Source organism: Danio rerio, chromosome 9 (assembly GCF_052040795.2).
Source record: "Danio rerio strain M-AB ecotype USA chromosome 9, GRCz13ab, whole genome shotgun sequence".
Lineage (NCBI taxonomy): Eukaryota > Metazoa > Chordata > Actinopteri > Cypriniformes > Danionidae > Danio > Danio rerio.
Window position 1 is genome coordinate 14,497,266 of NC_141029.1, and position 26,044 is coordinate 14,523,309.

Below are 26,044 nucleotides of genomic sequence, written 5' to 3' on the forward strand. Positions count from 1 at the left end.
TCCTATAATGGCTTGAGTCCACTTACCCTGGCTTTATGCAGATCAGCTTAGACTTGCAGACTAACTCTACATCTCCTAATTAACATTCAAGAGACGGTTTATCCAATATCACTTTTCTGTTCGCAATCCAGGTTAGAACTGTTATGGAAGCAGAAAAGCCTCTAATCAGCATATTTACAGAGCCGTTTCCATACGCAAGTCCAGCATTCATCTGACACAGACGTGGTTTATTCCAGAGTCCTTGGGGGCTCCTTCAGTTTGCAGATCTCGATTCCCCCCGACTTCAGGAGAAATAAAGATACAGAGGAGGGGGGGAAGCTGCTTTCTTCTCTGGGCTAAAATACAGTAACCTTATGATGACTGGGCATAATTACAAAGCAGAATCCACCTTCCCTGTGGAGCACAAGTGGAAATGTTCCTCCAACCACACCACCAACTCAAGTCCAATGACTCCCAGTAAAGAAGAGAGGAGCATTTTCCCACGACTATAGCCACGACACAGCTGTCATCCTCCGGGATGTGTGACTCGGGACATGACCGCATCAAGTCCACGCACGAGGCAGATTCCAGCTGATCTGTGCTGAGAGAGGATACAAGCACGACGTCAAGGCGGCTTCAAATAAGATCCAGATTTTCCTTCATCTTGAGGAGAAAAACAAATGTACTCGTGGTGAGGACGAGCTGGCCTCAGTCGTCGTAGGAAAAAATGAAAATGAATCAACAAGAGAGTCCAACTTTCAGCTTAGTATTCCAGATGTGCGCGAGGGAGCATGGAAACACACAAACACAACACATTCTCTCACTTGCGTACCAAACCGCACTCAAAAATAGACCAGCAAAACGGGGGGCAAAATGGTTGGCGAGCGAGGGGGTTTTCTTGAGTGTAGTGCTTGTCATGACTACTGGTTTTAAAGTAAACCACTGTAAATTTGCTGACAGGTAGTATTACCATTTCAAATTTTTATCGTCATTAAAACCGTGATTGAAACCGTGACAGAAAACTCACTGTATATACTGTAACAATTAGCTAATCACAAAAGACTGCAATCCACTGATTTTGCGCAGCTGCCATTTTTAAAAGTGAAATAGAGGCTGCAGTGGGAAGAAACCCGGATGCATCACCTAAGCCACACAGAAATGTTGTGTACCTGGCTGTATATTTTATCAGCGAAGAGAAAGTGACACAAATTTATAACTTCACCTCCTTCCGAGTGACTCGAAGGTCCGTTTTGAATGGATAGTGAAAATAAAAAGGGAGTTTAGGAAAATGGCACTAGTTAGCTAACATTTTCTTTCCCAATACACACATTTTAAATACCATTTATCAAACTCAAGTTAGTGAACCGATTTGTTTACTATATTACACTTGTAACAATATTGAATTTCAGTACTGTAATGAAAAAAAAAACTAATTTCCAGCTAACATTTAAATGCTGTTGAGAGCATTATTTTTATTTTATTTTATGATTTTATGATTTTTATTAGTTTTTTTCTTGATATAACATACAATACCATATAACTATATAAAATGTATACAAGTTCTTCCATTATTAAATAAATTAGTTCATCAGTTTAGAAAATAAATAATTCGACAACCAGTAACAAAAGTATAGAAATACTAAAAATAATAGCACCGAGCATAACATGACAAATACGTTCATATTTAAAGTGAGGATTCAATCTCAATCATGGATTCCATTCATAATTTAAGTATAGTGCATTGAATAACTTTTTAAACCTGTTTTATACAACACAGGCTCATTCTGAAAACGTAGTCAAGTGGACAGAGATATGTATAGCTGCATTTAATTTTTTAAGCAAATGATATGGGGCGGTATGACGCCGTTCCTTTTTGCGCTTATTGACTGACCGTTTACCTCTGTGTAAAGGGCTTTCCCACTGCAACCAGTTTGTCCAGTTAGTTCATCGTGTTCGTCTGCAGACTTCAGACACAGAGAGGGGTTGACCATGACAACGACGACCGGGTTCGAGTTCGGGGAAGAACGGTTCCAGAAATCAGGTAAGACAAAAGCAGAATCCAAAAAATAAAATGAACAAGTTCATATAAGGGTGAGAATGTGGTGAAATCTGAAGATGTGGTAAAAATCAGATGAGGGATTTTCTTTTTCTGGATGGCTTTTGTAAAATGTTGGCCTCTAGTAGGTTTACGCAAGAACAGCGTGGGTGCAAACAGCACTTGGGAGAGACATTTGAGATACGAACAAGCGTACATATCTGCCCCTTGTGGATTCGCGAAAACAAAAACTGCAAAGATACGTACCTCCCAGGACGTATCTCATGGTCTCCAGAAATGTCCATGGGACTTCAAATGAGCCTAGGTTGGTATTATACGTCCTTGTTGAGCACATTCTTAAACACCGCTGATTTGCCATAGTGTTCACCAGTGCTCAACAGAAATGACTAATTGCCCATAAAAGTTATCAGTTCACTACACTTTACCAATGTTTACAGAGTGCAAACACAGGCAAGCAATCATTTGGTCTTCGCTGTCTTAAAATGCTCCAGTGTCCCTGTATTTGTGTTTGCACTCAGTGAAGAGTGGTAAACTGATCACCTTCATGGCCAATCACAGTCATTTCTGTTAAGCACTGCTGAATATTAGGTCAAATCAATGGTGTTTAAGAACTCGCTGAACAGGGCTTAAATGTTAGCAGGAAACTAATTATTTTTTTTTTTTTAATTTTAGTATCGTAGTCCACAGCATGTTTACATTGCTGATCCTATACTTCCGGGTTTCTTCCCACTGCAGCTTCTCTTTCGTTTTTAAAATGGCAGCCGCATGAAATAAGTGTATAGACAGTAGATAAAAAAATATAGATATATTTTTATATAAAGACAAAGTATCTTATATGTTTTTCATTTAAAGTGTGTGCTGCACAATAATAAGAATTAAAAATGCTAAATTCAATTGCAAAGAAAAAATAGTAGTCATAAATATCACAATTAGACATTTTCGTCAAATCAAAGAACCTTTTTGACTTTTATAAAGAAGCTTGATGCAACTTTGATACATACTAAATTTTTATAAAAACTATATATATTTATATATATATACACACGTCTTTAGACTGTAAGGGAAACCCACACGAACATGGGGAGAACATGCAATCTTCACACAGAAATGCCAACTGACCCAGTTGAGGCTTGAACCAGTGACCTTCTTGTTGTGAGGCGACATTGCTAACCACTAAGCCATAGTGACACAAAATATAAAACAATACAACCATACATAAGGAAACAGATCTAAAAGAATCTATATTTGTTGTTTGTCACAAGACTGCATTAAGCTGCCAATTTTACTTATTGTTTGTTCTTTTTCAGATACAACACTTGGTGGAATGCAGCAAGTGTGTGTGTGTGTGTGTGTGTGTGTGTGTATGTGCGTGTGTGTGTGTGTGTGTGTGTGTGTGTGTGTGACATTTATTTTTAAACATTTACAGCTCATTTTAACAAAAACTATATATATGTTGTGAAAGTAGTGATAACCATGAAAACTTTGGTCACTGTAATCGTGACATTAAATGTTTATACTTTCACAGTACATCTCTACTAGAGTGCACAATATCCAAAGTCTTCCTCCCTGCATTCTTCTCTCATCCCCCCTGTTTGTCTCCGTTCTGCTTTGCAATTCGATTGCGATTACTCCCAAGAGAAGGAGAGGAGTGTTGTAGGCAGAGAAATAGAGAAATTTTGTTCATAGTCAACATAAACAGTACCAGGGCGATGTTTAGACTAAAGCTCAGGACACAGTGGCTTCACGATTAACTGTCTGCTAGTAGGCTCTTTATAAACATTCCACTCAAAAATAGAAAGAGAGAGACCTGGGAGAGGGAATAAGAGAGTTTTTAATCTCTTTTCTGTATCAAAGGGATGTCCCCTTGAGAAACACATACACGCACTCCTCTCTATCTAGGCACAGACCAAAATAGCAAAACAAATCTTAAGAGAGGTTTGTGGTTCTCACGGATAAATAAAAGCAAGCGACAGCACTGTAAAGGTCATCACCAGAGATCAAGCATAAGTTGACTAAATAAACATTGGACTATATTCCCAAAGGTTTGTAGCAGGGTCAATGACAAATAGGATATGGATATGTGTCCAAAGTAAATAAAAGACATGTGCCAGGTCCTTGTTATATATGCTTTTGGAATACATTCAGAACATTTTCAAGGAAAGCTTGAGTTTTGGTACTGTTAAAATATCATGTGACGCAAACCGTGCATAAAAATGTATTATTTTGATAATTACAATCTTGTGAGTATGCTGTTGTCAGAAGCAGTTTGAAACAAATTCTTGACTATGACTACTGTTAACAAAACCAAATAAGACCAAACAAAACCAAGTAAAACAAAACAATAACAAATAAAACCAAGTAAAACAAAACCAAAACCAAACCAAAACAAAATCAAATAAAAGCAAGTAAAACAACAAAACCAAACCAAAAGTAAAAGTAAATAAATAAATAAAAGCAAGTAAAACAAAACAAAACCAAGTAAAGTCAAACAAAAACAAAACCAAGTAAAATAAAACAAAAACAAAACCAAGTAAAACAAAAACCAAATCAAGTAAAACCAAACAAAAGCAAATAAAATCTAACACAAACAAATAAAATCAAGTAAAACCAAACCAAATCAAGTAAAAAAAAAATAAATAAATAAATAAAACCAAACAAAAACAAAACCAAGTAAAACAAAAACCAAATCAAGTAAAACCAAAACACAAATAAAATCAAACAAAAACAAATAAAACCAAGTAAAACCAAACCAAGTAAAACTAAACAAAACCAAATATAACCAAACAAAAACAAAACCAAGTAAAACAAAAACAAAATCAAGTAAAACCAAACAAAACCAAAGAAAAACAAAGAAAAACCAAAACAAGTAAAACAAAAACTAAATCAATTAAAACCAAACAAAAACAAATAAAACCAAGTAAAACCAAAACAAACAAAATAAAACCAAACAAAACCAAATGAAACCAAACAAAAACAAAACCAATAAAAACAAAAAACAAATCAAGTAAAACCAAAAAAATAAATAAAATAAAATAAAACCAAACAAAAACAAAAACAAAGTAAAACCAAGCAAAAGCAAACAAAGCAAAACCAAACTAAATCAAATAAAATCAAACAAAACAAAGTAAAACCAAAACAAAACCAGATAAACCAATCAAAACAAAACAAAACCAAGTACAACCAAACAAAACCCCATGAAACTAAACAAAACCAAGGAAAACAAAAACAAAACAAATACAATTAAACAAAACCAAGTAAACTAAACAAAAGTTAAAAAAACAAATAGAAACAAAAAAACTAAGTAAAACAAAACAAAACCAAATAAAAACAAAACAAAAAACAAAACCAAGCAAACAAAATAAAACAAAACCTAATCAAATAAAACCAAACCAAAGCCAAAAACAAAAAACAAAACCAAGTAAAACACAGGCAAAACTAAATACCTGGAAGAAAAAATACAGCTCTATAATTACAAAAATAAAAACACTAGTAAGAAATAGTAGTAGTAATAATAAGAATAATAATAATAGTACCGTAACAGCATATTAATATGGCTAAACCAACACTGACCTTAACTTAGTCATGAGGGTTTGCAGAGTCCTTCCAATTATATAATTCCATATATTTTGTATATTACTCACCCCATAAGACAATATTAGGCAGTTTGATTAAAATTAATTTTCCCCTAAGAAATATTAATATCACATTCATGTGTTTTCTAATTAAGAGTTTCATTCCTTTAAGGAGACATTCTGACAGCTGAATCATTCTTCATTTTCTACCTTAAATATCAAAACAACAACAAAATTAGCCACTATCATACTTACCAAATAGTTGCTTGCAAGTTATTACATGTATGAGTTCTATTTCTATTATTTATGAATAAAGAAATACATAAAATATTATGAAAATTGAGAGCAGACGCAACAGCTTTCATATAGCAAGTTGCATAAAGTGTATAACACATGGTGTCCTGGCAGTGTAAAAATGAGTCCTGTTCAACAGATGGTAGAGTCTAATATAAATCATCTGAATGGAGTCAGCGCAGGTTGTCCACATACAACACTGAGGTGCAGAGATGCTGGTGCTCAGCCAATGCCACTGTTTCTGGCACAAACCCTACATATGGGAGCAATCGGAGGCCGTATTCCCACTGATCCCACTGCACTGCTACGCCACCGAGATCCTCAAGCGCTATTAAAGCCGCTATTTATCTCAGAGAGAGACTGAAAAACACTCAAGTATGCGTGTGACTGAGTGCCACGTTTTGCTCAGGGAAAACAGATTGAAAATGTGAAAGAAGATCCTGAAAAGAAAACAGACAGAATCCAGTCGAGGATGTGTGGTGGAAATGTTTAAGACTCCTCCGGCGGGAGCGTTTCTCTGAAGACTGATGGAGTATGTCCTACTGAACAGGTCTGACAAACAAAGCCATGATTGCCTTTCCATTTACTGCACTGGACGGTTATTCCACTCAGTTTTTTCCCCCGCTCTCAGCAAACGTTTACATTTTCCCTTATTCTTGTGAGCTATGCATTCCAGTGCAGATCAGCTCTCTAAGTCCAAATAACATGCTATATCTGCACAACATACAATATGTTCATGTCCTCACATCACAAACATTCATTCATTTTCCTAAGGCTTAGTCTCTATTTCAGGGGTCGCCACAGCGGAATGAACCACCTAATATTCCAGCATGTTTTACACAGAGGATGCCCTCCCAGAAAACATCCATACACACTAATTCACACACACACACACACACACACACACACACACACACACACACACACACACACACACACACACACACACACACACACACACACACACACACACACACACACACACACACACACACACTACGGACTATTTAGTATATTAAAATTATCTGTATTTGGACTGTGGGGGAAATCGGAGCACATGGAGGAAACCCACGCCAACACAGGAAGAACATGCAAACTCACTAATGCCAACTGGCCAAGCTGGGACTCGAACCAGAGACCATCTTGCTATGAGGCGACAGTGCTAACCACTGAGCCACCATGGTGCCTACATCTGAAACAGTGGTCTAAAAATCTCAGCAGACTTTTCACAGACTCGTGTGAGCCTCACAAGAACACAATATAAAATCACTAAACCAATAATCAACAATCTGTTATTGCTGGTCAGACATGTTATTCTAGAGGCCTTTCTATTTTTCAGGAATGGAAAGGATTGTTCATCAAAACGCTAAAAATCACAGCCAGGGAAAAAAAAATGTCACTGGAAAAACACTAGGATGACAGATGAGGCACATAAACTGGCCATTGCTCCAGCTGAAGTCACACTCATGCCGTTATGTAACCACGCGCTCTAATTGCTGTGTATTACCAGCCTTGTTCAATTGCTGTATAATGTACCAGGCCTATGTAAAAACAGCAGCCAGCCAGTCCACATGACCTTTCAGAGCTCAAGACAGAACATGAAAAGCGTCTCACACACACACCCGCTCGGGCAACACCCACCACACATCTGTCCCCGGACCACACTTTTCCATTAAACATTTCCTTTTAACAGACAAAAGCGCACTGTTTCTCAAGCTAATTCTGGAAAACAGTTCAAAGTGTTGCATAATTGTTCATGGCTGTGCTACATAAGGAGAACTTCACTTTTAAAGATCCCATGAAATCAAATGTTGTGGTTTTCAGTATTTGAGGTCACCCATATGCTACATTCGGGACATATTGTAATGCACGGATGGCGGGAATATCAGTAGGTGCTGTGGATAATCCGCGGGTTGGACGGGTTCGGTAATAAAAATGCAACCTCACAGCAACTCGTAACTTTTCATACAATCTAACTCGTACAATTTACTATGATTTGCTCATCACCCAATGACGTTTGGGGTTAGGGGTAGGGTTGGGTGCCACGCCTCCTTTTTAAAATCATACATTTTCGTACAACTGAACTCGTAAGAATTAGCCACTAAACTGACAAAACGTAAAATACTTACGTTTCCTTGTGAGATCAGGCTAAAAAAAAACACATTATGATTAATTGCGGGTGGATGTAGTGAACCAGCGAAAAAGTAGAGAGTGGGATTTGCATAATGGAAATATGGGAATAACGCAAGAGTAAACTTTCATCAGAGGAAAATCTGCTATCGTTCTGGGAGAAACAAGATTGCTTATTTACTTGACTGCAGGGCCTTGCGAGGAAAATCTTGTTCATTCCTACAACAAGCGGTAAAAGCAAATGCTCATTTAGTGCAGCTGGCTGCGTTTTGGAGGCGAGGCGGAATCGCCCAAATTTAGGCACAGTAGATGCTATTCTGTTTTTGCACAGTGCGAAGAAAAAGGCCACGTAAACACAACATAGCTGCTGTTTAGGCTGAAGTGACACCCTTTTTGTTATCTTGTTCCTGTATCTGTAAAAACTAAAATGTCTAATATTTACTTTCTGTATTTGAAAATGAAGAAAATGTTGTCCAAAGACAAACTTTTGTTTTTATAAATAAATATTCATTTAAAAAGTTTGATTAACGTATGCTGTTATCTTACTATCAGAGATGTGCAGATTAGCTCACTGAATCTGCAAGATCCACGATGACCTAACATCATGCCCCAAACAAAACCAAATAAAACAAACAAAAACCAAGTAAAACCAAACAAAACCAAGTAAACCAAAACAAAACCAAACAAAACAAAGTAAAACCAAACAAAAGCAAATAAAATCAAATCAAAGTAACACCAAGTGAAAACAAAGAAAACCAAGTTAAACCAAACAAAATCCAAGTAAAACCAAACAAAACCAAATTAAAACAAACAAAAACAAAGTAAAACCAAAGAAAACCAAGTACATCAAATCAAACCAAATAAAACCAAACAAAACAAAGTAAAACCAAACAAAAGCAAATAAAATCAATTTAAAGTAAAACCAAGTGAAAACAAATAAAACCAAGTAATGTCAAAATAAAACCAAACAAAAACAAAGTAAAACCAAATCAAATCAAATCAAACCCAGGTAAAACCAAAGAAAACCAAACAAAACCAAGTAAAACCACAACAAAACGAAAACAAAACCAAAGAAAAACCAAAGAAAACAAAGTAAAACCAAAGAAAACCAAAGCAAAACCAAACAAAAGCAAATAAAATCAAACAAAACCAAGTAAAACTAAAACAAAATCAAATAAAACCAAACAAAATCCAATAAAAATTAATTAAAAAACAAAAAGTAAACAAAAGCAAACAAAGCAAAACCAAACAAAATCCATTAAAACATGACTACAAGTTTGTTAATTTATTAACCAAAATATAGTGTAAGATTTAGTCCAAAATTTGACACCTTAAACTGAGCTAACAGTCTGATTAATTATGTATTGCAATATATATTTACAGTTTCCTTTAGAAGCTGATCTAATGGATCTACTGCTTCCCTGCAATCTCTCAAATAAATTGCATAAGGGCAAATAGGAGAGAGTCCGCTTAAACACAAGCTTTTAAACTGATTTATTGTGGATTGATTTGTCAGAGATCAAACAACTAATCCATATACCATAATTGACATTATGACTGAATAAAAAATAAATAAATAAAGAACATGATCATATGTTAAACATTGTCTTATTATGAAGCTATTAAAATTTGCAGTAAATGTGCAAACTGATTAAACTGTTTATCATGATGTAATGTGAAGTGGGCACTGACAAAAGGAGTGTGGATATAAATGCAGAGTTTATTAGGAGAAAATTCAAGCAAGCGACAGTCAACCCAGGAGCAAACAGATGTATACAGGCAATCCAGATTTGTGGTCATAAAACCGACGGATGGTCAAAAGGCAGGAAGCAAGCATTGAACCAATCCAAACAAAGCAAGGTACTAAACAACCAACTCTAAAAACAAGGAAAACGAGTCATAATGTTCACAATCAGTATAACAAGACTCAGCAACTTCTGTGTGTTTGTGTGCTGACTTTATAGTCCATGTAATCAAGTTATGAGCGGCTTCAGCTGTGAGTGTTTACAATCAGACAGGATCTAAGCCAGGTGTTTGAAAGGTGCAAGATTGGATCTTGTAGTCCTTTTGCTGGTAGATCTGTAGTTCTCCAGTGATCTACATGAGCTAGATCGCTGGTGACTGTGACACATGACTTGTAAAATTTAACTGACAATCAAAATGTCATGCCAAGATATTTTTCTACTGATACTTGTTCTTTAAGCTCATATTTAATTCTGAAATGTTTAATGATTGTTTTATTGATAATTTTTGTATTGAGAATTATATGGACTTTGTATCTTTAGTATTTAAAGTTAAAATGAATTCATCAAGCCAAGCTGACACTAAGGCTCAATTCCAATTCTATTTTTGTACCCCTATCCTTCCCCTTCCCCCTGGCCCTTACAACCGAGGGTTAAGGGGAAGGGCTTCAAAATTTACCCCTAAGAATTGGGAAAGCACTACAGCACCTGCACACGTCATAATATGTCCTCGCGATCTCCTGCTTCATTTGAGATCAGACGTTTGCGACTGCTGTAGTTATTCCAGTTGTGTTATTTATTGGTATTTATCTTCAGGAAATCACTGAAGGCATATAGTATGTTATCATAACAATATAAAGTGGCGATATATGATAAATGATATAATGTAAACACACCAAAAACAACATTAACATTACAGCAGACACTGTAAATAGCCACTAAATAGCCACATTCCCAGCCACTAAACATTACTGACAGGGTATTCGAGTGTCAGAATGCTGTGGGACTAATGTAGAGGAGTTATTAATAGGGATTATAGATCGCGAAATTTAGCTTTTTTTTTAAGCATGATGGTAAAACACGAACGTGGTTATGAATATATTAAAACATGTGTTTGTTTGGCATAAAAATTCATAATAATGACAAGAAAATTCAAATTTGTGGATCTCATTACTTCCGGGTTCAGCGATACTGCCGTTATGGCTGGTGTATTCTGGGATATTTCCGTACCCCTTGGTTTCAAGTGTGGTCCTGAAAAATCTTTGTTCGAAGAGCTATTCACCCCTTCCATTAGCCCTACACCTTCAAGCTAAAGAGAATTGGGACACCCCTACTCCTTAGCGTGCATGCGCAAAATGAGGGGTAGGGGTAAGGGGAAGGGCTAAGGGGTAGAATTGGGATTGCAATAATTACATTTTAGGTCAGTTTATCTTGGCGTTCTAAAGCAACTAAAACTACAGTAACTAGAATTAAAATTAACAAAAACTTTAACACAATGTAAAAATGTGAAGAGCATTCCAAAATAAAAAGACATTCATAAAAAGTTCAATGCTAGACATTCATCCTGTCCAAATGTCTTGTTTCGATTAGTAATGTACCAAAATACTAAGAAAACCTTCTTTTTTTTATGTGTCCACGAGCTCAATATTTGTAAACAAAATTAAGCACCAAATAAACCATACTCTTTGATAATATATTCCTTCAATATGTTAATCAGGATTTCGTTTAAAAACATCTCATTTTTTTCCCAAGGAATGCTCTGGATTAAATGTTTATTAAATTAGAGTCAGACTCAAATAATATCTCAGCGGCACCACAAAGTCTCTTTTGTTTATTACCTCCAGAACTAAGCCTTCCAATCACAAAGCAACAACTAGAGCTAGCTAACCCACAAAAAAAAAGACAAGACAGATTTTATAGCTGACCAGATATAATGCAAACAAATCAATCGGCCAATGTCACACAATCCATGTTAAAATATCTGCACACTAAGTGCAAAAGTTGCAGTACAAAGCAGAAATCCATCAGGTCCCCGCTTTCACAATGGAAGCATAAGGAAAACCATGTGTCAATTAATTTGGTCCAGGACTTTACTCTTTAACAAGCTGCGGGGTTTAAATTTGCTGCAGACTTGCACTCTCTGCAATACACATAAAAAGCTAAAGAATTTTAGCGCTCCTTTCCTGGAGTGAAGAACACTAAATCCTCCGTTCACTTCCCCTCTCATTGCTGTCATTATTGCGAAACTGTCGTCAATGTTTCCCAACCTGATGCCACTGCAGATTTCCAGAGCGAGTCTGCATTAAAAATAACCTTGTGAGTTAACAGAAGTAGATTAGTATTTACTGCCATGCTTGTGTCATTTCCACATCCCTGACCAACACAAACACAGTATTCGCCCCCTGCTCAAAGCCTTCTGTGAGTAGATGATAAACTTCATAAGTCACAATAGCACACTTAACAGCATCTCCACACGCAACATCAGGCTATAATTTGGTTTAAAAGACAATAGGCCGATGATATTTAACAGATGAGAAATGTTGGGCTTGTATACAAGTTATTCATTTTCCAGGAAAAGATGAAAACAAAAGACAGCATGATCCTCTCAAACAGAAGCTTTAGTGAGATGAAAAGAGGCTGTTTTTTTCTGTTTCTCCAGAAGCAGGATGCAGATCATTAGGCAATAGTTTGTGTAGGAGGACAATATTGTTGATTTGTCGAAAGTCTACACAGCCTTACTTCTAAAAAACTATATAATAATAGCTATACATGGATTTCAGCCGCAAGAAATAATTTCCTAATGTTTTAAATCAAATAAAGAAAAAAAAAGAATAAAACCCCAAATTGTTGCTCTAGAATTTTTCTCAGGATTGTAGAAGTAATGAGAAGGGCCACACAAAACTAATCATCAATCGTAAAGGATCAAGAAACACCAAAACACATTTTTTGAGATGTTGACTGTCATATATATATATATATATATATATATATATATATATATATATATATATATATATATATATATATATATATATATATATATATATATATATATACATACATACATATATATACATATATATATATACATATATATACATATATATACATTTATATATATATATATATATACAATTCTTCTGTACAATTCTCCATTTTTCACCCGAGAGCTTTTCGCATCTAGAAAATGGTGAATTACGCACTTTGCTGATTGTCAAAAAGATATGGTTTCAGTTGGTGTTGATTGTAGTGTCTATACAGATTTGGTAGTTGAGCGATCAATGTTCTTTATTTATGTTTATTCAGATGGCAAAGTCAGTTTGTAATGTCATTTTTTAAAGACATACCTTAGTCAAAATTATTTAGTTACTAAGTTTACAGTACATTAATGTCACTTCAATATTGTGGACTGAAAGATAAACATGTAAACACCTTAATCAAACTAATGCTGTCATGCAGGATTTTCGCTGCATTTTGTGACAGGATAGACTATACACACAAGGCTGTTTAATGCTATTCTTTGCACCCGCCGACTCTCTGCATCTACCAACAAATGCAGAGAGGGGGTTTCTCCCATATGGTGTGTGGTATCAAATTCAATTAAAACAACACTCTTCCAGCAGCTCCTCGCATACAGTATGTCGATTCTCACGGGAGGCATGCATTAAATGTTTGTGTATGAAAGTGTAAGTTCCAGCCTGCAATTAAAGGTGACAAATTAAGAATGAAACACCCAAAGGTCATGGCTCCTTTAAATGTATGGTAACAAAAAAATTAACAACACAAAAAAAAAAAAAAAAAAAAAGATTTTGGCTAACTTTATCACACTTTTAAAAGTACTTTGCATATCATCTGGCTATACAATGGACAGATGTTTTGATGTTTTCATTAGATTCATTACATGCTCTTCATCAAAATACTAAATTTAATGATTCAATTCATATTTATTTATATATATATATATATATATATATATATATATATATATATATATTTATATATATATATATATATATATATATATATATATATATATATATATATATATATATATATATATATATATATATATATATATATATATATATATAGGTATATAGACTTTCAAAAACAACATTTTCACTTTTACAAATGGCATTGCATGGTAGAGCCTCACAGACAGAACACAAGAGTACAAATGCTCGAATTGGCATCGGCTACGTGCAGTGGGGTCTTATGCTCACTCGATGCAGAAGTAATATTCAACTATTCTATTCTGTCATTTTAGCAGCTTTATTTTCTTTTTCTAAAAACATCTGAGAGTTCTATTGGATGTGTTTGGGGGCATTGTCTTCCTAAAATCTCCACCCTGGTTTAATTTTAATCATTCTTGTAATGTAGACGTTGGACTGAAGCATCTACTATTAATTTACACAGATGAAGGGCAGAAGGTTGATTTCAGTTACTGTCTGGCCTTTCTACACCTACCTTTCTTCTTGCATTCAATTATTTTTCCCTGTGTCATTTTATTTTATTACACAATATGTATGGATTACTTGGTTGTTACTAACACCTGGTAAAATTTGACACACATGTACAAGTTCATGTACTTTTCTGCTGAGCTGAATTACGTGTGTTAAACAAAGGGAAAAGACCAAAGAGAAAAAAAAAGGGATGAGTGTGTACTGGAGTTAGGGACCACTGCAGTTGATGGACGCCTTAAATGCATGAAAACCTTACTCTGTGGGGCCCTTTCTCATGATCCCACTTAAAGACACAAAAACCCTACACTAATAAATATTCACTACTATAACCACCCTCGTGTCCCTATCCATCCATCCTTCTTCAAATAAGTAAAAATCCGGCAAAACAAACGGTGAAGACATTAAATATGGGAATCAAATGGCCTGTGGAAAGTTGTTGGTATCTGGCTGTAGAGCAGCTGCCTGTCCATGACCAAATTAAACACTGGAACCAAAGCTAGGCTAACAATTCCAGCCATTTGTCTCGTCAATCTCGTGCTCAATTCTCAACAGCAAGAAAGCACAGGGTTAAGAGAAGGAAAAAGAAAAGACGTGAAAGCAAAAAAAAAAAAAAAAGACTCAAAAGCATTAAAATCCTGCAACAGAGTGACAAAGCATCACTAATGTCATCATTCACGCACAACTGAATGCTGTAAACCCAGAGACGTGCACAGAGACTCCCCAACACAGACCTGGCAACACACACAATGGGAGACGATCTTCACACGCCACTCTGCCAAATAGAAGCAGAAGGGAAAAAGAGAAGATCCAAAACAAACCCCACATTAACAAATTAGTTTGCAGATAAGCCATTCTGCAGAGAGGCTCCATGCACAAGCAAGCTCAATTCAGTTTCACTCATCTGAAACATCATTACCTTATAAGTCACTGCTATATGGTCAAAGTAAGATATCTAGCAGTGATGCAATTGGAAATATTAAATGCAAATTTAATTCTTGAATACTCTACAAGATGTGCCGCTCTGTAGGTCTGTGTTCACGTCTAGATACCACTTTCTAATTCTTGAGGCACAGAGGGGTGTGGCGTCTGCCAGCGATGAAAGCTGGCCAATCCCTAGATGCCACAACCAGCACAGATGCTCCAGTTCTCCAATCTCTGCTGCACAGAAACAGGGTCGCACCTGATAACATGCAGGAAATACAAAGCAAGTTCTTTAAAGACACAGCATATCAAGATAAGCACTAGTGAAGGTAAAACTAGGGTTAAGTAATATTGAATAAATAAATAAAGAAATATTTTTTCATATCAGTCAACATTCATAATTATTACAATAAATGTCTCATCTTTATTAATCACAAGCTTGATGGCAGATTTATACTCCTGTGATTGAAGCATAAACTAGACAACTCATTGTGGTTGTAAATCCAAACACATATTCAGTAATGAAACAATGCATTTTCTCTATCTTAAATATGTACGAGTTTTACCAAACTACTTTCAACAGAACATATATAGGCTTAAAAGCTCAATTATTTCCAGTTAATTTTCACTACATGCCTGTATTATGAAGTATATGTTATATTAACTCTTTTTTTTTTTTAAACTGGGTCATTAAGTAATAATATTTTAAAATAATATTTGCTATTTAGACAGATGACAAAATGGATATTTATCTGCTTTGAAGTGTAAGCAAAATCGCTTCTCTTCATCTAAAATGCAGCGGACTCCTTAGAAAATAAGGTGGATAGGTTAAGTACAAATATAATTAATATTTTATACAGTGGAAGGGTTTTCCAGCTGGAGTCTGGTGATCCCCTGGAGGTTCAAGTGAATACTAGGAGGATGAAAAGGCATTAAAAAGTACAAATAAATGTAAGTAACAAACATTTTTTTGTGTATGGTTTGGGATTAGGGCAGCAGGATATTCTGACATTGCGATATTTCATTTTCAAGTAATATTTAATGCAATATTAGGACAATTTCACCATATGATTTGTATATCTCTATTTGGAAAGAATTTGTCATTTTAGATCAATTGGGATGATTCAGTATGAAAGTGCACCAGCATAAAATATAATAAACAATCTACAGGCATGAAAACATGCAATAAAGTAAAAGATGCAATTGAAATAAACAGTGTTTTAATGTTTTCAGAGGAGTCAGTGCAAACAGTATTCAGGTAAAGTAATTGAATTATCAAATGAAAATTATTATTGCATAGTCTTTGTTTTAGAATTATTCAATAAAATTTATATTTATTGGAGATACAATTTCTTAGGTCTAAATGCTTTTAAAATCCCCATAGTCACAGGCCTCAAAAACTATTACTTATAATCCAGACTCAACGATGCATATTCTGCAATGTGACTATTGTGAATTATCACAATGAGATTCCGATGCAATATATTGTGCATCTACATTTGGAATTATTTATTATTATAATATTCATCAAATTGGACAAAAATGTATTAAATAACAAAAAAGCAAATAGATACATAAAGAAAAAACTAGGAGTAATATAACATTGCTTCATAGAGGCTCAAACATTTCCAAATAATGCTGAAAGGCCAATAATCTTGTTATTTGTTTTTTACATTATAAATTATCATGTATTTAATGAAAAATAGAGACGCTTTCAACATAAGGATGGGGAACTTTTAAGAGAACTAATAAGCTTAAAAACATTAAATGTCTTTTCTGAGGTAAAAATAACATTAGACGGCATTTCTGTATTGTTTAAAGCAGCTTCTTTCAACACCTTCTGATGTTCATTGAATACTAACCAGAAGTAAACACAGAGCTGTCACAACAATTTAAAAGCACTAAAGCCACATTTATTTATTTTTTTATTTATTGACTTGTATTTAGTGATCAAATGAAAATGTGTTTCTTCTTAAAATGAACAAAACACGTTTTTTATGAATATTGGAATATCACAAATTGTACATTTATTTTGATCCTTTAAAACCATTAGTTCCCAAAGTATTGGTGCGTCAGAATTAGAGCATAAATATTCTTTCCAACTTTCTAAAAGGTTTGGTATAATTTTTTAGAGGAGATTTATTTATTTATTTTAAAAAAATTCTGAACAAAATAAAACATTCCAATACTAAACAACTGACAGTAATACAATTAAATGTACATAACATTTAACAATAGCAGTCAGTGAATGTGAAGAACACATTGTAAAGGTCCCATGAAATTAAAGTGAAGTTTTTTAGATGTTAGTATCAGTATTGTTAGTTTTTAACATATCTATAAGCTATAATGTGCTCCAAAACCATGACATAATTCATGTTTAGAACATAAAAAAACTGATAGAAACAAGCTTGCAGTTTGACTCTTCCGCCTAAGTGGATCCCCGGTTTTATTTACTTTAACTCATACTAGTTTCTTATTAAATAATAACCAATCAAATGCTCTCTAGAGTCTGACATGTCCCGCCCTCTTCAATACGCTTTTCATTTAATGCGTTTGAGCTCAACCACTCTTACTGCCAGAGCTGTGATAAAACTAAATGCTATTGGCTCATTTTAAAAAGGGGAGGTGCTATTCTTTGTCTCACCATCTCTTCGTGTTTTGGTTAAGATTACATCAAACATCGAATACAAAACTGCATATTTCAAAGCACTTCATGGGACTTTTAAGGAATTTCAATTTATCTTATAATATGCATACAATCTAAAGGAGATTTTTTTCTCACAAAAAAATAAATCTCTCTCAATACAATATTTCTCAATTAGTGCAAAAATGAATCCCCAAGTTTTTATATACAGATCAAACCCTTCTATTTCACTTGTTCACAACATGCAGGACATCAGTTCAAGCCATTCATCAAATGAAGATGGCGTAGTAGAAAGAAACTTCATTGTTATTATTTATCACCCTGTCCAGTAAGTGAAGCAGGAGCTATTTTAAAGCCATATCAGGCAAGTCTCTCTAATGTCACAGTCATATCTCTGAGGTCAAATATATGGCCAGAGCAAGAACTCAAGCTGGGATAAAAGGGGGCAACATTGTGCCTAGGGGTACTTAGGGAAATGAGGGGCCCCGATTCAGTCACGGTGCAGAGACAGATCAGAGCCAGCCTTGCTGATGCTACCATTAAATTTAATGAGTTAAAAAAAAGGCTTAGTGGACAGTGAATGAAATTACAGATGATGATTCTGGTCCAGGACAGTCCAGCTGAGACCCCATTTACACACAGCAGGGGTGTGTGTGTTCATCCACAAAGATATAATGCACTGTACTATAAATCAATAGTGTCCAGTCTCTTTTCAAGTAAGCCCACAGGCCTTGAACGTGGGCCAGGCTGGCAGAAGTGACTGTGTACACATTACAATGACCTGCAGTTCACCGACGACAAAGCTGAGCCTAATTTGAGTTCATGCAAACATGTCCCGGAGCTGGTTGGAGCCGTTTTCAAATGTAGATCACTTGCCATGAAAGACTGAGCCCATTTAATAATGTTAAGAGACGCAGAGTTTGTTGTGTTTCCAACAACAAAACTACTGGAAGTGATTACTTACCAATGATAATGCACACGCAAATGGATAGATTTAATAGGACAAAAATGTTGATGATCAAATTAAAATCTATTCTGAAAATTGCAGGCCAGATTTTTTTTAAAGAAATGAATACCCTAATCCAGCAAGGATGCATTAAACTGATCAAAAATGAAAGCAAAGACTTTTAAAATGTTCCAAAAGATTTATATTTTTAAAGTAAATGCTGTTTTATTAAACTTTCTATTAAACATCAATTGGTTCTCACAAAAATATGGCTTAACACGGGAGGTAAAATCATCTGATCAAAGGGAAACCTTCTTAGTAATGATAATGAAGATTCTTATAATTGTATTCATGGTATTAAAATATCATAAGAGATTTCTGCTACTACGACAGTTAGAAATCCATTTGTGTTCGATATATATGGGTCAAAAAAGATCAGAATATGTAACAATGATTGGCAAAAATGCGCTGACAAAACGAACAATTATCTATCTGACAATAAAATAAGTTTCAATTAACTTAATACAATGATTCATAAAGAATCATGTGCTACTGAAAACTTAATGCTTTTGATAAAGTTAACATTTTGTGATCCAAAGTTTACTTAATTAACTTTGGATCACAATAGGTACAATTTAGGTTTTACCATACATGTTTGCTAAAAAAAATCATACAGCTTTAGTTAATATAACAATAGTGGATAAAATATATATCAGACAATTAGTTAAATATCAGTACTATGGGACGATAACCGTATTCAAAGTATCCCGTGGTTTGGAAAAGTCAAGGTTTTAAAACCTCCAAAAGGTTCTGCTATACTGTTTCTAAGGTACGTGTAAGCTTTTTTAATTTAGTTTTTGTTTGTTTTTTTAGAACTACAGTCTCTTCAGCAGAAAATCTATTCTTAGACGCCGTTTTAAATTGTAAAGAAACTAATGAAGACAGCAGAAGACAATGATTCATTTGAATTATTCAGTCTGACATGTTCACTGCTTCAAAATATTTTAAATCTTTCAAAAAAATAAAATCTATTGTTTTTGAATGGGTAAAAATTTGTTGCTTTTTACCCAGATATTTAAAAAGAATACATTTTAGAGCAGTAATCCCAATACCGTGATACAATGAAACAGTGATATTTTTATCCAAGGTTATCATACTGTCAGAATCTTATATAATCTTCATCTGGTGCAAACAGCCAAATTGCTTTTCACTGCGAATCTCATCACACAGCATGTTGTTGGGACACGGGGTTAGAATGTAATCTGCTCACTTAAGTTGTTTGACTCTTCCACCTAAATGGATCAATGGTTTTATTCAATTCAACTCATACTAGTTTCTCATTAAATAATAACCAATCAAATGCTCTCTAGTGTCTGACATGTCCCGCTCCCTTCAATACGCTTTTCATTTAACGCACTTGAGCTCAACCACTCTCACTGCCATAAAACTAAATGCTACTGGCTGAATTTTAAAAAGGGGAGGTGCTACATTTTGTCTCACTCTCTCTTCATGTTTTGGTTGAGATTAGATCAAACATCAAATAAAAAATGCATATTTCAAAGCACTTCATAGGACTTTTAAGGAATAAGTTATTTTGACTTATCTTAGAGCATGCACACAATCTAAAGGAGATTTTTGAAGTTTTTTTTTCACAAATAAAATAATCTCTTAATACAATATTTCCCAATCAGTGCAACAAGAATCCCGAAGTTATTGTATACAGATCAAACGCTCCTATATCACTTGTACATAAAATGCAGGACATGAGTTCAAGCCATTCATCAAATGAAGATGGTGTAGTAGAAAGGAACTTCATTGTTGTTATTTATCACCCTGTCCAGTAATGATTACATTCGTAATAATCATATAATTTGCTAATTAATAATCTTATGTGGAACTCTGAATCTGCGTCTCATTTCAGAGTCTGCTACTGTCTACCAGAGGTCGCATTTTTGGCAACAAGGCAACCTGCTGAAATATAATTGGCTAAAGTGGAATTGGAACCAAAATGAAGACATAATTTCAGCACGTAACGCACATTTTCAAAGCAGAATAACTGAATTTAGCATTGTTTTTCAGATTTAAAAAAAATGTTCACTTGTTATGTTTCTTAAATATTTGCAAACACATTCTGGTATTTTTATGCTTTAGAAGAGTCAGCAACTTACTTACAGCACCTTTAAGGTTAAAAAGTATAGTTTTTTATTATCATTAAATTGAACTGAATCTAAAAATAGCTGCTGCAGATTTACTTTTTATTCCAGAACCAGCTTTCTGTAACCCTACTTCAAAAGTACAACACTTTTGATTTTGAACAATAGAACACAAAACCGTTTTATTAATATGGAAACAAATGGAGGAGGGTGCAAGACATTGAATGGGTAGATAAAAGCACATTTCAACCCTCCATTACGTGCTTTCCTGTGGTTGTACTCACATCATTACATCATTTCCTGTTCCCGCTTGCTCTTTTCTTATCTCAAAAAATAAATCAATCTTGTATAATCAGAGCCGTGAGTTTGTGTGGTGCTGAAAGGTCAAGGCGGAACAGAATAAGTCTGCTAAGGTCAACACCACTTTGGGATCTCCATTTGAAAGAGCTCATATAAGTCAGCCAAAGGCCATTCTTCCAAACGAAAACAAAGATCCTGGTTTGTGCATGTTATGAATAGAATCAAAAGTATCACACCCTGTCCAGAGGCAGACACACCAAACTGGCCCTTTCAAAATGAGACATTTGGACAGACTGGACCACAATTTAGCCTGGAGATCCTCCATTGTGTTGAATCTCGGTGGTACTATCCATGACAAAGGTACAAAATAGAAACTCTTTTTTAAAATTGGTTCATGAAAAGAGGTAATTATACTTCAGACAACGTCTGTCAATTCCTGAATGTCAAATGAAAATATTTGTAATTGTTATTGTCTGTGCTTTGTATAATAGTTTATATTTTTGGGAAGCCTGTTTCCAGATCTGAGACATAAAAAAATTAAAAATGAAGGGATTTTTAAAAAATTTTTTAAAGCATGTAAAATAACATATATAACGGGTAACAGGGCTAAATGTGAAAGGTATAAAAGGTTTAGCTTCTATTAAACTGTCTCTCACTCTCAAAAGTTTGAGAAACCATGTTGGTATTATATACAATAAATTTTATAATCTGACATTTCGTACTGTAACGTTGGAAACAGAATTATATGAGAATAAATGGATAAAACCTATTTTAAAGATAAACTGACCATAAACTCATAAACAAATTACATAAAATACGTGGACATAATTTGACACATTTGATTTAAACTGTAGGATGAAGTGGGGAAAAAAAGAAAGACATCTTGACTTAAGGCAGAAATAAAATAAGATAAAATAAAACTAAAGAAAGCTAAACTTAATCAAACAAATCTAATTAAATTAAAAATAAAATAAAATAAATTTAATGAAACTAAACAAATTAAATTAAATGCACTTTAATGAGAAGGATCCAAAACATATGATTTTATTTGGAAATTATTTTAAGATTGTTAAGATATATCAAAAATTCATGCATTCATTGCATAAATCTAAAATTGCCAGCGAGAACCAGAGCCAGTGGTGATTCTGAGAGATCCATGTGAGTTGGTCCTGCTGACTTTAGCCAGCAGCTGAACTGAAGAGGCTTTAACAAACGCCAAAAACAGCACACAGTGGGACGGTAAAACTGCCCTGGAGCAGCACATACTTTCAGCTTCTATTTCCATCTAAACCAAAACAATCAGAAACGCAACACCTTTCCACAGTCTGTGTGGAAAGCTGCTTCTTCAGCTTCTGGGGAACTAAAAACATCTCAGCTTTTCTTCAAGGCTACTGGCATTGATTTCACACTCCCCTGACGCCCTTCACCAGTGAATCATGTAATTACGAAGAAAAAAAACAAGTAATAAAATTAAAGTATCATTTTATATAATTTAAACCTGCACAAAACCATAATTTTAAAAACTGCAAAATGTTGAACAGGTAGCTGCGCGATTATGCAGTTGAAGTCAGAATTATTAGCCCCCCTGAACTGTTAGCCTACCTGTTTATTTTTGCCCCAATTTCTGTTTAATGTGGAGAAAAAATTTTCAACAGATTTCAAATCATAATAGTTTTAATAACTCATCTCTAATAACTGATTTATTTTATTTTTGACATGATGACAGTAAATAATATTTGACTAGATATTTTTCAAGACACTTCTATACAGCTTAAAATGACATTTAAAAGCTTCATTTGGTTAATTAGGTTAACGAGGCAGGTTAGGGTAATTAGGCAAGTTATTGTATAATGATGGTTTGTTCTGTATATATATATATATATATATATATATATATATATATATATATATATGTATATGTATATATATATGTATATAGCTTGTAAGCGTAAGTGGAAAAACTGAGCATTTCACTAGCAAGAAAACAAGAATGAGAGCAGGGCTGGACTGGGGCAAAAAAATCAGCCCTGGCATTTTGGGCCAGAGCGGCCCACGACATTCAGTCAAAATGCTATCTATCTATGCACGTCCAATATGTTTATCAACTCCTATTTTAAAAAACACAAAAGCCATATGAAATAAATAAATAAATAAATAAATAAATAAATAAAAACTTTAATTTATGTATACTGTCCATAAAGATATTTATTGAGTTCTAAAAAATAGTCTATAATACAACTCTACACGCCTCCCTTTTTAGACCAGAACGCCTATGGACGCAGATATGAGCGCAAATACATTTGCTTTTTAAACAGCGTGGCGCAAAATGTCAAAATGACTCTTACGCCAAGCTGAAACTAGCAAACAACAATTGCGTCGTGCCTTGCGCCACATTGCGCAAGGCTGTATGATAGGGCATAAAATATATTTGCTGGCACGTATTTTTGTGTTTTGTATAAAAACAATATTCTGAAATATTTAACAATGCACTTCTGTAGGAATGCACTGTATGTATGTAGTAAGTGCAACACTAAACAAAAAGGCTTACAGTATAGTAAGTCAATATGATAAATGGAGAAGAATTGGTCATAGTGTTTTACATTAAGCCCATCAGTGATCAACTGGTTCTTATAAATGTCTATTCATGTGATTGTTTAGTGTGTCATTTGAAAACAAAATACCATTTTTTTGCCCAATGTGTGTGTGCTTTTTAATTTGTGTGTAGAGTTCTGACAATATGAGAAATGCTTTCAGAAAAATATGTATAAACAATTGGGAAAAACTGTAAAGAACACTTTACTTTGTAATTCTTTTTACAATCTTCAGTGTGAATGCGCTATACTGTTTAAACTACAAAATGACATAGAATATCGATTAAATACACAATTTGGGAGGCACCTCTTGTCAACTAGTCTAGACAACTAGTACACAGCCAAAACCCAACACTCATTTGCTCGCTGATGAGGAAAAATGACACCGTAATTATTGTTCTGTGAAACAGGAGACATGAAGCGTTTGCTCGTGCCTGTCCTCTCCCACTGTCCTCTCTCATTAGCGCAGAGCTAAAGCAGGCGCTCTGAAGAAATGACCACACTTCTACACCTCCCTCTGACACCAGACGTGAAGAGCCACTAACTGAGAGGGTGGATGGAGGAAAGAGGCGTTGAGGTTTCCTCCAGGCCGGGATGGAGGGGTTAATGATAGTGTAGTGAAATGAACGGCAGGCGGCAGGCCTTAGGCCTGATAACAGAGCAGAAGACACTCGTGGATGTAATTCAGGAACATCAGAGTCCCGGGAGAGAGACGACGTCTACTGTTTCCATACATCCCCACATGCTTTCACTTTTGAAATGGACTGAAATGGAGCACACAGGAGGATGCCAGGCTTAAAGCAGCACTATTTGAGTTTTTGTGAACTTTCTAGAAGGTTTTAAATGTTAAGTCTGTCCATAGATTTTATGTTCCTTTTAAAACAAGCCCCATGTGTCTATGGGGTTATAGTAAAAGAAATGCTTATTTTTTTTAAGCCAGTTGCGCACATGGGATGAGATCATGATTTTTGTAGCTATAATATTGCCTTAAAAAGAAGTCTGGATCATTAACTTGTAAGCATTTCATCATATCAATATATTCCCAATATTACATTATTGTATTTTAATTAAACAATGAGTAAACACCTGACAAATAAATAAAACCTAGTTGTTTACAAGCATATTGGGCATTTTAAAGGGTCACAAACACCAAAACACATTTTTCGAGATGTTGACAGTCCCACGCCGCTAAAAGCACTATTATGACACATATATTTTACTAAAAAGTGAAAATTGGTTGTTTTTGCGTTATGTCGAGCAATTTTGTCTGTTCGGTTTGAAAATAAATTTTGAAGCTACATCACGGCAATGAGATGCTTGTGTAAATTTCGGCGAGGAGATTGGATGTCTGTTCCAGCTTATACAACGTGACTTCTTTGAGTTTGGTTCGAACCAATCAGCGTGCTTTATTGTGAATGAGATGCAATTTCATTAATATGCATGATATCGCTTTAAAGACTGTTTTACCTGTTACAGTGTTCAGATGGCAGAGAGAGTCGCCACGTTGTGTTGCCAACAGTAATTAAAAGAAGTGGAAGAAGAAGAATTGTTCAGAGACATGGGCCGTCAGTGTTGCCTTTATAACAACACTATGTGCTGCAATTAAAGTTCTGTTTCCATTTTCCTGTGATGAGGGCATTGCTCGCGTGTGGACCCACATTTGTGGATTACAGTGGTCTGCTAACATGCAAGAAAAATATGTTTGTAAGGAACATTATTACATGAGACCTTTTCGCATCTGGAAATGGTAAAATTAGGATTTGCAGCTTATCTCCTTTTAAAAAAGACGTGGTTCCAGTTGGTAATGATTGTACTGTCTGGCAAGTGTGTGATCAATGTTCTCTGTTTCTGTTTATTCATATGGCAAAGTTAGTTTGTATTGTCAGCAGTACACTTTCAGTTTTTAAAGACATAGCTTAGTCAAAATGATTTAGTTACTAAGTTTACAGTACTGTAAATGCTGCTCTTTGAATGTAAACATATAAACAACTTAATCAAACTATTTCAAAGTTGTAGGATTTTTGCCGCATATAAATTTGGCTGCATTTTGTGAAAGTATAGTCTATACACACACGGCTGTTTGACTTTATTGTCTGCTTCCGCCAAGTCTCTGCATCTACTGAGAAATGTGGAGCTTTTTTTTCTCCCATTCAGTGTGCAGTATAATCAAATTCCATTTAAACAACACTCTTGTAGCAGTTCCTCACATCCAGTATCTCGTTTGTCATAGTGGGCATGCATGAAGTGTTCCTG

The 26,044-nt window shown here is 34.7% G+C and overlaps 1 protein-coding gene across 8 annotated transcripts in view; it reads right to left on the reverse strand.

The window, feature by feature from the left end:
• raph1a (Ras association (RalGDS/AF-6) and pleckstrin homology domains 1a) overlaps positions 1–26,044 on the reverse strand; it is a 150,431-nt gene that overhangs the window by 81,161 nt on the left and 43,226 nt on the right. For 2 of the 8 annotated variants that reach the window (XM_087266613.1, XM_087266611.1), the window contains exon 1: positions 27–823. The gene's annotated coding sequence lies outside the window, so the exon portion shown is untranslated. 8 annotated transcript variants of the gene reach the window in all.